Source organism: Macaca mulatta, chromosome 12 (assembly GCF_049350105.2).
Source record: "Macaca mulatta isolate MMU2019108-1 chromosome 12, T2T-MMU8v2.0, whole genome shotgun sequence".
In the NCBI taxonomy this organism is placed as follows: Eukaryota; Metazoa; Chordata; class Mammalia; order Primates; family Cercopithecidae; genus Macaca; species Macaca mulatta.
In genome coordinates this window covers 144147724-144164478 of record NC_133417.1, presented here as the reverse complement: position 1 = coordinate 144164478, position 16755 = coordinate 144147724, and the positions used below count along the sequence as shown (strand labels likewise).

Sequence of the window (16755 nt, the reverse complement as noted above, 5' to 3'; positions counted from 1 at the left end):
TCGGTGTCATTGGAAACACTGCTCTTTGGATGTGGGTTGTTGGGATGCCAATATATCAAGAAAGGTTTCCTTATTCTCCCTCCTGAAATTCTGCACAGACAACTGTTTTTAGCAACAGTGATGTAATTTCTATTTTCAGTGGCAGTTTTGAGCACCCTGTCAGTTGGAACTTTTTGTGTTGTAAACACACAGGAGTTCCAGCCCAAATGGAGGTAAGCAATAAGGACAGTACACTCACCTCGGTGGAGACGCCAAAGGTTCAGGGACCTTCAGGAGAAGTCTGATCCAGCTGCTCAGTGATGCAGCGGGGACCGAGTGCCCTGCTCCCTCCACATCCCCAGGGGCTCCCCGTGCTGGCCCGGCAGCTCTGCAGAAGGCCACCCTAAAGAAAGGCAGCCGGTCCCAACTAGAGTCCCGGGGGTCACGCTGGCTGAGCCACCTTCTTGTTTCTTCCCCAACCCAGAGCAATTCTCACCTCCCTTGAAGGCCTTCCCAGGTGATGGGGGCCATGGAGACTGCACTGGACGCCTCTATGCACTGGCCGTGAAGCACTTGCTTCAGGAATCCCTTAGAAACCAGAGGCCCTAAACGCCATGGGACCCCAGGAGGAAGCACGTGTCCAGCTAGCAGTGCCCCTCTGTGGTGTGGAGATCATTCTGCTCAGACATTCCCGAGTGGGGGCTTAGCAGCACAACTGGGTAACCTGTTGCTTCCAGCCCCTTGGGCCTGCAGACCCCCCACTAGAGATGGGCCCTCATGCCAGGCTTGTTACCTGGTGCAACATAGCCTCCTGCTGCACCCCATCCACCAGCTCTGCCAGCACGAGAGGTCATCCCACACCCTCCTGCTTCCAGACCACCGGCTGTCTCCCACGCCCCCCATCTGTACCCTCTGGGCTTTGCAGAGGCCCTCTGCTCTCCTTAGGGTTACAGAGCTCTGCATCCCTCTCCTCCCCTCCCCTGCAGCTGTCCCCCATCCTGCACCCCACACAGAGCCTGGGGCTCCACACTCCCTCACCACTGACCACACCTGCCAGGTGCTGCCTGCGTCTCAACTCAGGCCACCTGCTCCTGCCCTCCACGTTGGGGTCACGCAGTGAGTCTCCCAGGTCACTCTGCACCTACCTCTCCTTCGGTGTCCTGCCACCTAGGCGGCTGTGCCACTGCAGCCCTTGCTCCAGAATGCCTGCCTGGAAACTTCATCCCAGCTCCCCGAATGCACTCCCTTCCCACAGGACATCCACCCAAGACCACATCCAAACCTCCAAATGCCTCCTGGACACTTCACCTAGAGGCCTCACCTGTCTTGTGGCTCACAGAGGCTGGCGCCACCTCCTCTCCCCGCCACAGCCAGGCTGGTCTGCTCCCCCTCCTCTTCACACCCCCTCTCGGTGATCACCTGCTCCCCCATTTCCCGCCTCAAGCAGTGCCCCTCTGTGGCGTGGAGATCGTTCTGCTCAGACATTCCCGAGTGGGAGCTCAGCAGCACAACTGGGTAACCTGTTGCTTCCAGCCCCTTGGGCCTGCAGAGCCCCCACTAGAGACCCCCATTTCCCACCTCAAGGGCACCCTCCTCTGTGCCCCGCCCCTGGCTCCTACCTACGCAAGGCAGCAGCCTCCGGCCACCCTCCATGCCCAGCCATGCAGAGCCTGGGAAACGACAGGACATGTGGCTGCCCTTTCACAGCCCCTGTCACCTCCCCCAAGTCCAGCCAGAGTCGAGATGCCCCACACTGTGGCCCCCTGGCACAAGGCCTTGATCCTTCTTGAGCTCAGGGTGGGGGCAGTTTTGTTCTGTGAAGTTCCTTGGCCTTGAGCTTAGCTGGACCCCGCTCCTGGAAAGCCTGAGAGACAGACATTCCTCTATGCAAAGCCCCGTCTGAGTATCTGCAAGGAGCACTCTGCCATTCTCACTCCTGGTTCAGGCTTTCATCTGCGTGGAGGGCCTTGTCTTCTGAGAGTCCCTGCCTCAGCCTCACCTGACTCCCAGAAGGCTCTGCGAAGGTTTGCTGGGCTGTTCCCCAAACAAGGGGTCACAGGAAGCTGGGGACTGCTGAGGGCGCGGGAGGCAGGGGAGACTATGTGTGCCCTTTCTCTTCCCCACCTGGATCCTGACTTTCCCTCACTGGAGACCTGAGGATGGAGTGCAGTGGCTTAGCTAAGCTTCTGCTAACAGCATGTTCACTGTTTTGAAACAGCAATGAAAGAACATTTGGGAGTTGGGGTATGTGCAGAGAAAACATTTTCCTTGAATGTCTTTACTGAATGGGTGGGAATAGGTATGTGTGAAGGGGAAAAGTTCAGGGTACAGTGGTCAGGTCCTTGGGAGACGTCGGGGAGGGCTGTTTGGCTCTGCTCCTGAGGAGGGTGGGCCCAGGCTCATCCTATACGCACTAGTCCCGACGCCTCACAATTAATCGAACGGCTGAAAACAAACATACAAAAAGCCCTCAGCGTTGTATTACTAGGGCAGCGGCGTGATGTCATCTGTTCATTCCAAGCTGTCACCCTGAGGCTGAGTGAAGCACATGGTGAGAACAGGCAGATGGTGCCTTATGTGCATCGTGCAAACAAGGTTTGTGTAGAGGATTTTGCTCATGGACTGGAATTCATTGGTTATTTTATTCACGGCACGTTCAGCTCTGCAAAGCATCTTCTGCCTGCTTCGGAGGAGCGCGGTGCCATTTCCCTTCCTCCTTCAGACTTTCTTCTACGTGGAGGGCCCCGTCCTACACAGGTCCCAGTCTCAGCTGACACCCAGGCCCCGGGAGGCTCTGCGGAGATTTGCTGGGCCGTTCCCTCGCACACGGGGCTACAACAAAGGTGGGCGCCCCTGAAGGGCCTGGGAAGTAGAGGCATAAGAATCTATGGCATAGCCTGTTGCACATAGTCTGATTATTTGGCTCAAAATCAATAATCAGATCCTGTGCAAAATGTTTTCATGTAGATGATCTTATTCATTGTCACAAAAACCAACAAGAAAGGTAGAATGGAGGTTTCTCATCCCTATTTTATAGCTGAGGAAACCAAGACCCAAATTCCATTTCCAACAGTGGCTTTCTGCTTCTTCCAGGAACACAGCATGACACGTGCTGTGAACCTCGGCTGTGGGACAACCGAAGGAGAGACAACACTCAGCAAAAACAGAACCCGAACCGCCCCCGTGTCTCTCAGCCCCTACTGCTCCACAGCCTGGGGTGCAGCAAACGTTTCCGCTGCGCTCAAAGGGAAGGCTTTGCTTTGGAGTCAGCGTGAGAGCGCGCCTCACCTCCCCTCCACCCCTCACCTGGTTGGGTTTGGATCTCAGCTCCCTGGCTCCTCGCTCTAAGCCCTGGAATGCGAACCCCAAGGGCCAAACACCCCGAGGCTCTCAGGTCCCAGGCGTGGACACCTTCCTGGCCTTGGCTGTCACGGCCCAGATGGAAGCAAAGAGAGCTCCCCTCTCCACCGGTCAGCTGGTCCTGCTGCCCTGAGAGCAGGAACCCAGGCTCAGGCTCCGCACGGAGTTCCCCATCTACCGCTCCCTGGGCGGCAACGCAGAGGCCACCTGCCTCTCACTCTGTGGGTCCCACCTGCAGCCTGTCCCAGTGGATGCTGTAGGCTCCACAGTGATGCTGGGAAAAGACCAAACACCCAGACAAAGCATGTGGACGGCTGCCGATGCCAAAATTGCAGGAAGCAAGGGGAAGGCAGCTGACTGCGACACTTTGCCAACCATGTGCAACACTCCAGGTACCTAGAGGCAGCGAGGCGCTACTGAACTGGTTGGTTCCTGTCCATGCCTGCAGAGGCTGCTGTCGCAGAGGCAGGGCAGGGGTGCGTGGCTCTGCCAAGTATCCTTCTGGGATGAGCCGATTCTCTTGTCCCAGGTTGGGCATGATGGAGAGGCCAGGTGTGTTTGAGTTGCAGGCATTGGGGGTTTGCAAAGGGCTGTGATTTCCTGGGCCTCCCATCTTACGCAGGCTCTGGGTTCTCCTTGGTTCCTCCTTTGGAGCGGGGACCTGGCTTTGGAAGGCCCTGGATCTTTGCTGGTTTCTGCTGTTATCTTGCAGTGTGACCAAGGTCAAGTCCACACCCTCTTCCCAGGTTGTTTCCTCTGCAGTAAAATTGCCTTTTGGAACTGAGCCCTTCAAGGGGAGGTGGCTGAAACAGTGGGGGTGATGCTGCGTGCTAAGCCCCACCCCCTTCTCCTAAATGTCTACTTCTCTCCTTTTTGTCCTTTTTTACGTATTGATGGGTTCAACAGCCAAAAACCCTCTCTGAAACAGTGTCTTGGCCCAAGCCCGTCGGGGGCACTGTTGTGAGCCTTGATTTCTATGGATCTACGCCTGGAAAGCTTTTAGCATAGAATTGTTTAGGTAGAAGACCAGGACCACAGAACAGGACCAAGACCATGAAATAGGAAGCAAGATACGTCCAGCACCCAGTTCAAAGAGAGGGCTGGGGACGCCGACACTTCACCTCCTTCCCAGCAAACTTGGAAGGTGCCAGGGCATCCCCGGAGCTGCTGCTGGCAGAGAAGAATCAGCGTCCACACGTGCAGCTCACGCTCGAGGAAGGGCAGGGGCGATGTCAGAGCCATGCTTTGCCCAGTACATGCTTCTGGAACGGCCAGGATTTTAACCTTTAAGGTCGCAACTCCTTCTTCCTCCTCAGATCTTGGGATTTTGAAAATGATTCCTAAATGCCTTTCGATCTCAATTTTGCTCAAGGAGATGGACCTACTTTACTGCATTCCAACTGGAAACATTTTTGAGAGTAAAAATACCTGAAGACGTATTGAGCCTGGAGGTAGCCGACTAGAAATTAAAGCAGGGACCCCTCCGTCCTCTCCCCCGACTGCATTAAGCACAGTATGTCGGGGATCAGTGAGTTTCCATTGCCCTGCAATCAGACCTTTTGCTCTCTGAAATTTAGCCTTGATTTTGAAGCCCTGAGCTTAGTATATGTAGATGAGCTGACAGGCCCAGGGAGTCACTCAGAGAGGCTGGAGGTCCTTCAGAGCTGCGTTAGATACAGCGGGAGGGGGTCAAATTGCTAATTTCATCTGCCCCCCAGCCCTGAAAATTCCCAAACAGCAGAGAACTTCTCAGAAGACTTGTGAAGTTGGGAGTCTGCAGGTGGGTGGGGGTGACGGCGTTCTACCCCAAGACAGCATTTTGAAGTTGAAGCTCAACTTAAAATATTTGTTCCTATTTTTGAGACAGGGTCTTGCTCTGTCACCCAGGCTGGAGTGCAATGGCACCACCTCAGCTCACTGCAGCCTCGACCTCCTAGACTTGAGCGATTCTCCCACCTCAGCCTCCTGGGTAGCTGGGACTACAGGCATGCACCACCACACTTGGCTGGTGTGTGTGTGTGTGTGTGTGTGTGTGTGTGTGTGTGTGTGTCTAGAAATGGGGTTTTGCCCTGTTGCCCAGGCTGGCCTCGAACTTCTGAGCTCAAGCCATCTTCTCTCCTTGGCCTCCCAAAGTGCTGGGATTACAGATGTGTGTCACCGCGCCCAGTCACCTTATGCTTTTTGGAGGGACATCACCAATCAGACAGTGGCCTGGGCTGGACACGGCATCCCTGGAAGATGGCCCTTCTCTAGGGTGTCATCTGCCGTTACCCAAGGACCCTCTTGTCTCTCTAGCTCCAAGTCTCCACAGAGGACGTGCTCAAAGTGAGGGTGCGTGGCCTTGCCCCCCGCTTCTCCTGCAAGCAGGTGGGGAGGGAAGCAGGTGGCAGGAGGAGGTGGCTGTCCGGGGCTGCCCTCCTCTGTGCCTGTGCATGATTTCACTCTATGCTGAGTGACAGCAGGGATGATGGGAAACATTTCTGTCTGGTATCAAATGATCACCATCATCTCATGGCATCACCACTGTCTTCCTTGCTGGCACCTTCCCGTCCTCCCTCCAACCAGGGAGGTCTGACCCAGGCACAGGTGGGAGGAACCGTCACTCTGCCTTAGGGGTTTGCAATCTTGGGACATCAAACAGGTCCACGGTGCCTTGCACCTCTGCTCTCACATCTCTGCACCGTTTTCTGTACTGTTCATGTGACTCTCAGAGCAGGCGTGGCCAGGGAGCGTGACAGCTTTGTGTCCGTGTCCTGGAGCTGCCGCAACGAGGCACCGAGGGCAGCGGGCTCAGGCCTCAGATCCTGTCCAGGCAGTGGAGGCTGAAGCCCGAGATCACAGTGTGGGTGGGGCTGGGTCCTTCCCAGGCTGTTCAGGGGGGTCTCTGTCCCAGGCCTCTCTCCTGGGCATGCAGGTGCTAGCTCTGCCTGTGTCCTTCACCTCCCCTTCCCTCTACTTGTGTCTGCCTCTGTCCCCACATCTCCTCTTTATGAGGACATTGGCCCTGTTGGATCAGTGTCCTCTCTAATGACCTCATTTTAATTCAGTGACCTCCGTGGAGACCCTCTCTCCAGAGAAGGCCTCCTTCAGATAAAGCCTCCTTCAGATAAAGCCTAAAGCACTGGTGGTCAGGACTTCAACGTGTGAATTTTGGGGGGACACACTTCAGCCCATTACAGACCTGATGGCTTCTGCAGGACACCCATCCCATCCCATGGCTTATGGAGGAAGAAGCCAAGTGGAGAGGGGGAGGTGGTCGGGCCACCCCTTCCATGGCCAGCAGCAACTGCGCCCGTGTCTGGGCACTTCCTGGGTGCTGGACCCGTGCAGAGCGTATTCATGCCTTGCCCCAACTCGTCCTGGAGGAAGGTGCTGTGAGCCCCCATGCATCATGGAGACGGAGGCCGAGGCGAGGGCAGGCGGGAGCTGAGACCCATCTCAGGAGGTGGATATTTTTATCATTGGGTGTTTGTATTTTTCTTATTATAAGACCCTTCGTCTCTTTCGTCTTGCACGTCATTTGTTGCTTGCTTTATTCTTATCTGGTTGTTTTCTGTGTGGGTTATGGATCCCCAAGCCGCGTTCCCTCGGTCCCAGCCCAGGTTGTGGCTCCCCTGTGTGCCTCCCAGGCCCCAGGATAGACGTCAGTCGTGTTCCCTTGTGGGTGCCTTCAGCTTAGCACCTGCCTGTCCTTCCAGGGGCCTCTAATACAGGACTTACGTCTTCATGAAGACACTAACTGTGCTGGTTCGTGTTCTCCGGAGGAGCAGAGCCGCTCAAGGTGTGCACATCAGAAGAGAGTGATTTTAAGGAACTGGCTCACACTGGCAAGTTCAAACTCTGCAGGGTGGGCCGGCAGGCTGGAAACCTGGGAAGGAGCTCATGTCGCAGTTCCAGGCCTAAGGCAGTCTGGGGGCGGAATTCCTTATTGCTCAGGTCAATCTCTTTGTTCTAATCAGGCTTTCGACTGATTGGGTGAGGCCCACCCCCTTGGACGAGGGCCACCTGCTTTACTCGAATGCTAATGTCATCTAGAAACACCTTCACAGGAGCATCCAGAGTAATGTCTGACCAAATATCTTAGCACAGTGGCCCAGACAAGCTGACCATAAATTAATCATCACACTGTCTAATGCCAAAATAATTCAAGTCTTTTTTTAAGTGAGAACAAGTTTATTAAGAAAGTAAAGGAATAAAGAATAGCCATTCCACAGGCAGAGCAACCCCAGTAGTTCAAATCTTTACTGAAGTCCCAAGATGCTTGTGGGAGGAAGGTGTACTCTGAACGTATGCAAAAATCCTAACATTTCTCTCTCCCTGGCCACTCTCCGCATTGCTTGCTATGACTCCCCACAAACTGCTTCCCTCACTCTCAGCCCTGAACCCAGAGATACCCCAGCCCCCAGCACCCCTGCACTTCCTTCTGCCTCCTGCTTTGCTCCTGTCCCGTCCTTCCTTCTCCTCCACAGGTGACTCCCAGCCACTTCCAGTCCTCTCACTGTCCCGATTTCTCCACCTTTGTCTCTTCACCAACCCTTAGGCCTTGCCGTGCAAGTCCGGGCACTGAGCCAGCACAGGCAGACTCCACCACCCCCAGGTGGGGAAGGGGAGCAGAGAGCACAGGGCACTCTTCCTTCTGCACATTTCCTGGGCATTTCCACCCCATTGCTCGCAAAGTTTGGGCAGCTGGTAGCTTACGGAGCCAAGACTCCTCCGAGCCCCTCAAGACTGCAGGCCCAGCCTTCCCAGCTCCCGTTCAGATCGAGGAGGAGAGAATCACAGTGTTTCTGCTTCTCCAGCACCACTGTCCAAGGTGGAGATGATGTCAACAAAGGGGATACTGAAGCAAATGGAGTGGTGCAGATGGTGGGTCACTAAAACGCAGGTGGAAGGTACATGCTGCCACAGGCTGAAACAAGAAGATGGGAAGGTGGGTCTCTCTGTTGGAATACCAATCCTTGGCCCCAGAATTCCTGGTGGAGAATCCTCCAGTAAGAATGCTTGCTGGGCACGCTCAGTTTGGGAGGAGTTAATCCAACAGGTCCTGTTTCTTTCATAAGGACCGAGGCCACTGTGGGAGCATGGGCTGCCTAATGCCGTACCAGTTGTTGCTAGATGAATGGTGGGACCTGCCATGTAAATGTCTATTTGGTGCCTTTTCTACGATGTGTGTCCTCCTGGAATGGGGCTTCTGGCTTCCTCAGTCCTGGAGGCCCAGAGGGATGTAGGTTGTGCCTTTGGGGAAATGCTTCCAGTGACCTACATGTTACGTGCCTCTGTCCATATTTTCAACAAGCTTTTCAGACCACAGTTTTAGTGTTCACTAAGGAACTATTTCATTTGGCCAAGGGAGGCATACACATGTGGGTACTCTAAGATAACACAATTTGAAGAGATTTGATATGAAACTGTCAGACTGGGGTATGATCATTCTCACTGCAAGAGAAATACTTGATTAAAATGCATTGAAGACATATTTTAAATGTGACCCTCTCTCAGTGCATTTAAGACAGATGCATTTTACTTTCCAGGCTTTTCACGTCAAGTCATGCCTGTGCCCACAGACAGGGGAGAAGGTGACATGAGGCTCCGAGCTCTGGAGCCCTGGAAGTCAGGCAGGCCCTGCTGTAATCATAGCCCCTTTACTCCCAGGCAAGTCAGCTCGCCTTACTAGACCTCTGTGTGCTTCTCTGTGAATTGGGGATAAGGGAGAGAGTCCCTGTTACTTGCGTTTTCATGGGCTTAGTCCTCTCTGTCCAACGAATGTGTGAAAAAAGGTGACTGTGGCATAGACATGGTCACCAATGGACCAGCCGCTTACTGCGTCGTCCCCACTCGGACATTCCTGCCCCCTGACTCCTTGTGGCTCCTCCCATCTTCTTGGGCATGCCTAAGAAGTGAGTCTCTCCTGACCGGTGGATGCAAGGACACAACTGAGACTGAGCACCGAGGGGACGTGGCGCTGGGAGCTTGTCCCGGGAGAAGCGACTGAACCCAGAAGGGCCCTGTGGGAAAACTGATAAAGCCTGAAATGTGTGTGCAGACATGGACCTCTTTATTACACACAATGACCATTAAAATCTCTCCTGCTGTGGTGTGATTATTTTCCATAAATTATTGGGGTACTGGTGGTATCTGGTTACATGAGTAAGTTCTTTAGTAGTGATTTGTGGGATTTTGGTGCACCCATCACCTGAGCAGTATACACTGCACCCTGTTTGTGGTCTTTTAATCCCTCGCCCCCCCTCCACTCTTCCCCCAAAGTCCCCAAAGTCCATTGTGTCATTCTTTTTTTTTTTTTTTGAGACGGAGTTTCACTCTGTCACCCAGGCTGGAGTGCAGTGGCCAGATCTCAGCTCACTGCAAGCTCCGCCTCCCGGGTTTACGCCATTCTCCTGCCTCAGCCCCCAGAGTAGCTGGGACTACAGGTGCCCGCCACCTTGCCTGGCTAGTTTTTTTGTATTTTTTAGCAGAGATGGGGTTTCACCGGGTTAGCCGGGATGGTCTCGATCTCTTGACCTCATGATCCACCCATCTCGGCATCCCAAAGTGCTGGGATTATAGGCTTGAGCCACCGTGCCCGGCCCATTGTGTCATTCGTATGCCTTTGAGTCCTCACAGCTTAGCCCCCACATATCAGTGAGAACATACGGTGTTTGGTTTTCCATTCCTGAGTTACTTCACTTAGAATAATAGTCTCCAGTCTCATCCAGGTCACTGCAAATGCTGTTGATTCATTCCTTTTTATTGCTGCATAGTATTCCGTCATATATATATATATATATATATATATATATATATATATATATACACACACACACACACACATATACACACACACACACACACACACACATATATATATATATATACACAGACACACACACACACACACACCAGAGTTTTTTATCTACTCGTTGATTGATGGGCATTTGTGTTGACTCCACGATTTTGCAATTGTGAATTGTGCTGCTATAAACATGCATGTGTAAGTATCTTTTGCGTATAATGACTTCTTTTCCTCTGGGTAGATACGGTAGTGGGATTGCTGGATCAAATGGTAATTCTACTTTTAGTTCTTTAAGGAGTCTCCACACTGCTCTCCATAGCAGCTGTGTGAGTTTACATTCCCACCAGCAGCGTAGAAGTGTTCCCTGTTCACTATGGTGTAATTTTTAAGTTTAAGCTTTTGATCTCAGATGAATCTATCTACCTACCTACCTACCTATCATCTGTCTACCTATTATCTATCTGTCCTAAAATATTAACAAGCTTACAATGGAAAAGAGCTCTTGTCTTCCTCCTTTCACATCCCAGAGCCCCAGCGTTGGGAGGGTTCTTTCAGTGTTTTTATCCATTTCTTCTGGTATTAATCTCCATATTTAAAAATGACATGCTTAGGCTGTGGAGTGCGGTGGCTCACGCCTGCAATCCCAGCACTTTGGGAGGCCAAGGCGGGTGGATCACCTGAGACCAGGAGTTCAAGACCTGCCTGGCCAACATGGTGAAACCCCGCCATGTTTCTCTAAACTCTACTAAAAGGTACAAAAAATTAGCCAGACGTGGTGGCAGGTGCATGTAATCCCAGCTACTCTGGAGGCTGAGGTAGGAGAATCTCTTGAACCCGGGAGGCGGCGGCTACAGTAAGCCCAGATTGTGCCAGTGCACTCCAGCCTGGGTGACAAAGCGAGACTCCATCTCAAATAATAATAATATACTCTCAAATAATAAAATACTAACAAGCTATTATTAACAAGCTATCATTATTATCTCAAAGAATAATAATAATAATAATTATAGCATGCTTAGAATGTTCTTTATGAATTCTTCAGTTCTAGGCGTGATCTTCTGTCTTTCCACCCCGGGAGCCGAGGACTCAGCTCTTCAACATCCACCTTCCTGCCTGTTTCTGCTCCTCTTGCGCCTCTCTGAATTAAGTCTTAATTAATAGTTGAATCTGTTTTCCTGTTTCCATCGTTATAGCTGTGATACAATCACAGTTCGCAAAACGGAATCACATACTGCAATCCCACTTCTTTCCTTTTCAAACTTTTTGTTTTTCTTAAAGTTAATCATTGTTTGTTTCCTGTTTTCCCTTTTCTTTTTTTGGTGTGTGTGTGGCTTTTCATGAACTTTTCACTCGTTCAGCCCCAAACTTTGCTAAAAAAACAAAACAAAACAAACAAACACACACACACACACAAAGCACCCGGGGTCTCTCAGCGCCATTGCTTTCCTTGCAGACATTGCTTTGGTGACACACCCAGCACTGGGCTGCTTTGCCCGAGGCCACACTGGAACCCTGCTTGCGATGTTGCTGTCCTCTAGGCGGAATCGTTTGCTTCCCAGATCTGCTGGTTTTCGCCCTAGTTTTGGGGGAGCTTGTTGAGCCAGGCCAGCAGGGAGGGGAGCTGACCTTTTCCCGTTTGCCCCAGAGATCCCTGCTCTGTGCCCTCTGGTTGGGGGTCAGTGGGGGCCTGTGGAAGGTGACCGGTGTGGGGGAAGAGAGCAGAGCAGAGTTTCTTCCCTAGCTCTGTCCCTCCCAGTCGTGCGTGCACAGCCCTCAGGAGCCTCCACAGAGTGTCCTGGGCTCCAGTGAGCGCGCCTCCCCACTGGCAGCTCACCGCCTGCTGCCACCCCAGCTGTGAGCGCCCCACATTCTGCCACACCTCACACATAGCTCCAGCCAAACTTCCCTTAAACCACAGAATCTGGGCGTGGGCCTGGGGTCCTGCAAGGTCCTGGTGGGGAGGCCTGGGGCTGCTGCTGATGTCTTTACTCTGAACTCACAGCTGACAGGGCACCTGCGTCCACACGCCGGGGGTCGAAGCCGTCACCCCACTGTCCCAGCACTGCTGTGGGGCTGTCCAATGTGGTTCCAATGGACAAGGCTTTGCTGAGGCCAGGGGGCCTGGCTTCTCCCCACTCCTGTTTCCACAATGGGGTCCCCCATAGCCTGTCTCCCGCCATGGCTCTCTCTGTTCCAGCGTGGAGCAGTGATGTCCCTGGAGATTCAGAAAGACTCACGGGGTTCCTGCAGCCCAGCCCACCTTCCTTCTAGTCCTAGAGCCTGGGTGGGTGGTCAAGGCAGTGGGCTCGGGTACCCCAGGCCAGGCCCACTGGGTTCCCACAGATGGTCTTGACCTTGGCTGAGCCTCCACTGATTGTAAAGGTGACACTTAGCCCTCTTCCGCCTGTTGTTTTATTTTTCCAAATTGCTCAGAACCTGGGCGGGGGAGAGGGACGATAACTACTAGCTCCCTCTATCATCCTAGCACCGGTGCTTTGACGTCAGCACTGTGTGCGGCTGTGGGCCGCGCTTCTTTCCCTCCCTCCTCCTTCTTTCCCTCCCTTCTTCTTCTTTCCTTCTCGGTGTAGGACATTCCCATGGCCCTTTCAACCTGGAAACGCCTCTAAGCTCTGAGTCCTGCTCCTCTCTGTTCTGTCTTTCTGGGACTCCTCATTGGACTTCCTGGATTCGTGCTCTGCTCAAATCTTGGTTTTTTTTTTTTTTTTTTCTCTTCTTCTCTTTGTCATTTTGCTCTGCTGCATGTGATTTCCCTCATTTCATCTTCCAAAACTGCTACTAAAGTTTCCATTCAAAAAAATGGTTTTCCTAATTCACAGGAGATCTCTGGAATTCTCAGTTTTCTTTTTTGCCGGTCGCTGTATCTCGGAGATACGGGAGCTTCTCTCCAGCAGCACCTCTGACGTGGTTCTCCCCCTTCCCCTGTGCTCTTTCTTCTGTGTATTTGTTCTGGCCTGTCTGTCCCGGGTGTCCATTTATAATGGAAGCTGAGAGGGGTTCTCCTGCCTCCGGCCTGGGCTTCCAGCGGCTGGCGCTGAGCAGGGGAGAAGTGGGGAGCCTCCTAGAGTTACCCCAAATCCTCCATTCCCACCTGCTCCACACGGCTGTGCTGGGGTTCAGACCCTTCCTGGACTCCTCCAGCTGGCAGGAGTGGGGGAGAGTGGTCATCAACTCTGAGCTGGGAAGAGGGTCTCCCCATGCCTCTTGCAGACCATCAGCCAATCCTGCGGCTTTAGCCCCATGCTGTACCTCAGAATTAGAGGTTTTGTCACCTGCCAGTCCCCAGTCCTTCTGGGACCAGCCTGCTGGTCCAGCTTGCCAGACTCAGGCCTCCCTGCTGCATTTCCGCTTTCGAGGTTCAGCCGAGGAGCTGCCCACCCTTTCCCACTCATCTTCCATGAGCCTGCCAAGGTCTCCTGTCTGCAGGCTGCCCCCGTCCCTCTCTCCTGTGCATTCACAGGTCATTCCTTCTTTGATGTCACTTTCAGGGTCTGTATTCATTCCCTGTGGCTGCTGCACCAAGCACCCACAAACTGATGGCTTCAGAAGTGGATTCTCCCAGAGTTCTGGGGTCAGAAATTTGAATCGAGGTGTGGGTGGGGCTGATTCCTTCTGGAGGCTCTGAGGGAGCACCGGCTCCAGGCTGCTCTCCAGCGTTCCTTACTTGTGGACACATCACTCCCATCTCTGGCTCTATCATCTCCCGGCGTTCTCTGAAATCTCCCACTGCCCTTCTGTTGTAAGGCTGGCCTTGGATTTAGGAGCCACCCCAAATCCATATGGTCTCATCTCCAGATCCTTCACTTAATTACATCTGCAAAGGCTGTTTCCAAGTAGGGTCCATTCACAGGTTCCATGGGTGCAGATGTAAACATATCTTCTGGAGGATTTCAGGGGGGAACACTGATAATCAGGCATGTGTAAACACACAAACACCTAAACACACATCCTGCTATGCAGAGCTGCCGGACAGCTTCTTGCCCTCCCAGCTCCCTCCCACGCTTCATCCCGAGACCCCAGGAACCCGGGCATAGCCTGGTCATCCTTCCTGGCCAATGCACCCCTGCATCGCTCCCATCCCTCTCCCCTCCTCCGGCTCCCACTCATGCCCTCCCCGCTTTCTTTCAGCAGTCGGGTCTGTTTCCTGAATCACTGAGTCAGCGAGTGATGAGAGCTGCTGGAAGCATGTGGAGGATGGGCGATTCCGCTCAGCCTTGGATGGGGTGGTAGGAAAAAGGCAGCCCTAAGCCCAGCCCGGGTCAGGATGAGAGTCTGCATTCAGGAGGACAGAACTGGCAGGTGGCAGCGAGCAGGCCCAGGAGTAGATATTGGGGTCTTCATCTCAGGGAGACTGGGGCTTGGAGGGGGAAAGTCAAGTCCACTGGGGTGTAAACCAGTGTGGCCATGAGCAGGCAAAGGGCCTGGCTGTTTCTAAAGAGCCCTGACTCTCCCAGGCAGCTGTCGGCTTCCTTTAGGGAGAGGACACTTTGAGTCTTCCTGTGGGCTGGGAGTGAGAACAGACCTTTGCACTATCTTTCAGTTATGAGGTGCCCACATTCCATCCCATGAGGGCTGCCATCGCCGTGCTCTCTGGGCCTTCGCTTGCCCTGGCCGTTGCCGCTCAGGAGGCTCCCATCCTGTGTGGGCAGTGAGGCGGTGCTCCGTGGATGGAGGGTTAGACTTGTCTCGCCCCAAGCCAAAGGGCTTAAGCGGGAGACAGACTGTGGGTGATGCCGCCCACAGAGAAGCAGGATGCAGGGACGGTACAGATGGCCCCGGCCCCAGACGACATGGCATCTTAGTCTGTGGGTTGAAGGCATCTGTGGGGCAGATTGCCCCTTTACAGGTTGGCCCCTATGTGTGGCGGCCCGCAGGCATACCCATGCCACACACAGTGAGGTGTTTGAAGAGCCTCCGACGGCATCGTTTCTATGACTGATCGCCATTTTCATGGCCCTGCAGGCACAGGATAACGCAAGGCTGCACCTGGCCTCTGTAGCCACGTGGAGTATACTGCCCCTCCCCAGGAACCCCCCTGCCCACCCGGGCCACCCTCTTCCAGACAGTCCGTTCCCACTCAGCCTTACCCAGAGGCTTACCCAGAGGTCTCCTGTGAGGGCCCCCACCTCCTCTTCTGGGGTGCTCAGAGCTGCCAGCAACCCCTCAAACTAAGGTCACTCAGAGCCACACAGCATCCTGCAGACGGCACTGGGGCCACAGGGAGATGGCTGACCTCGGGCTGAGTTCCCATTGCCTCTTGGCTGCCCCATGACTCCCGGCTCCCACTGGACCTGTGTTCCATCAGCTACAACCTGGAGGCCCACCTCTGTCTGCAGTTGCTTTCAAAAGCAAAGAGTGAGACTTTTCCATCGAGACGTGTTGGTCTTGGCCACTGCACAGGCCCAAGGCTGTGTTTCAGATCTGAGCCTGTGGACCTGCAGAGGAACCCCCGCCCCCCGCGTGTCTCGCCCTGCGGGGAAATTCAGACTCAAGGCCCCCACCTGCCTGGCCAGTGGTCCTCCCTCAAGGATGGTCTGCGATGCCAGGGCCTGGCTGGGTGCAGAGGTCCCAGCAGCGCTGCTGCCCCCTCCAGGTTCCCTCACCCCACGTGTCTGCACCCAGGCCCCTCAGCTTGACCTGGTCGCCTGACAGCTGGGGCCTCCGTCGGGCTGCCCTTGAACACAGGTGGAAGTGAGGGGGATTTGGGGTATGTTTTCCTTTAGAGAGCCCCTGGGGCTCTGAACGCTCTCCTGTTCTGCGGACTCAGTCATCTGACCCTGAAAATACGTGCACACCAGCTCTCACAGGTCTGTTCTCAGGGCCATGACTGCAGGGGGCTCTGGTTAACGCCAGAGCAGTTGTGAGACCCTGGAGCAGGAGCCAGCACAGGGAAGTGGCCCCACAACACCTGGGGAGGAGGAGCCAGCAGCAGGTTACAGGACAGCATGTACCTGCGTCCACAGACATGCATCGCACACATGCAAATACATGCATGCCAGCGTGCGTATGGAGCCATAGATACACACGTGCGTGTTCCGGAAGCCAGCATCTTTCTGCCCCTCTTCCAGGAGTGTGTGTGCAGGGGTGAAAACAGGAAGTGAGCCTGTATTCACGGCCACGTATTTCCACGCAGCCTATGGTGTTGGTGACCGGCTCCTAGGGCACCCAGAGTTGGAGACAAAGCCCCAGGAGAGACCCCAGGAGAGGCCAGGGCTGGGGGAGAAGGAGACCCTGATATGCCGACCAGAGTGTGGGGCGGGTGGGCCGGGAACAGGCAGCCGCCAGTGATGCCCAGAGATGCAGCCGCCACAGGGAGGCCCTGGGATGACCCCCTTGGCTGGGTCACTGCTCTGAGGCCCCCACTGAACTCCATCCCTGACCTCCCACGTGGGGTCAGGTTGCCCCCTCATTTGCATGGGGCACTCTCATTCCTCACCTCCTCTGCCTTGGGCTTGGGTGTGGACACTCACAGGGCTGGGTCCCCCACAAAGGTGACAAGGGGCTGTTGCTCAGCAGGAAACCAGGCTCAGGGCACTGGGCAGAGGAAGAATGAAGTTTTTAACTTGGAAACCAAGAAAGAGACTCCTTCTGGCCCCGCCGTCCATCAG

General features: G+C 54.2%; 1 pseudogene; it reads left to right on the top strand.

Moving 5' to 3' along the window:
* The first annotated feature begins 3081 nt into the window (after nt 1-3081).
* On the top strand, nt 3082-7906 carry LOC100423658 (uncharacterized; annotated as a pseudogene).
* Nucleotides 7907-16755: the final 8849 nt, after the last annotated feature.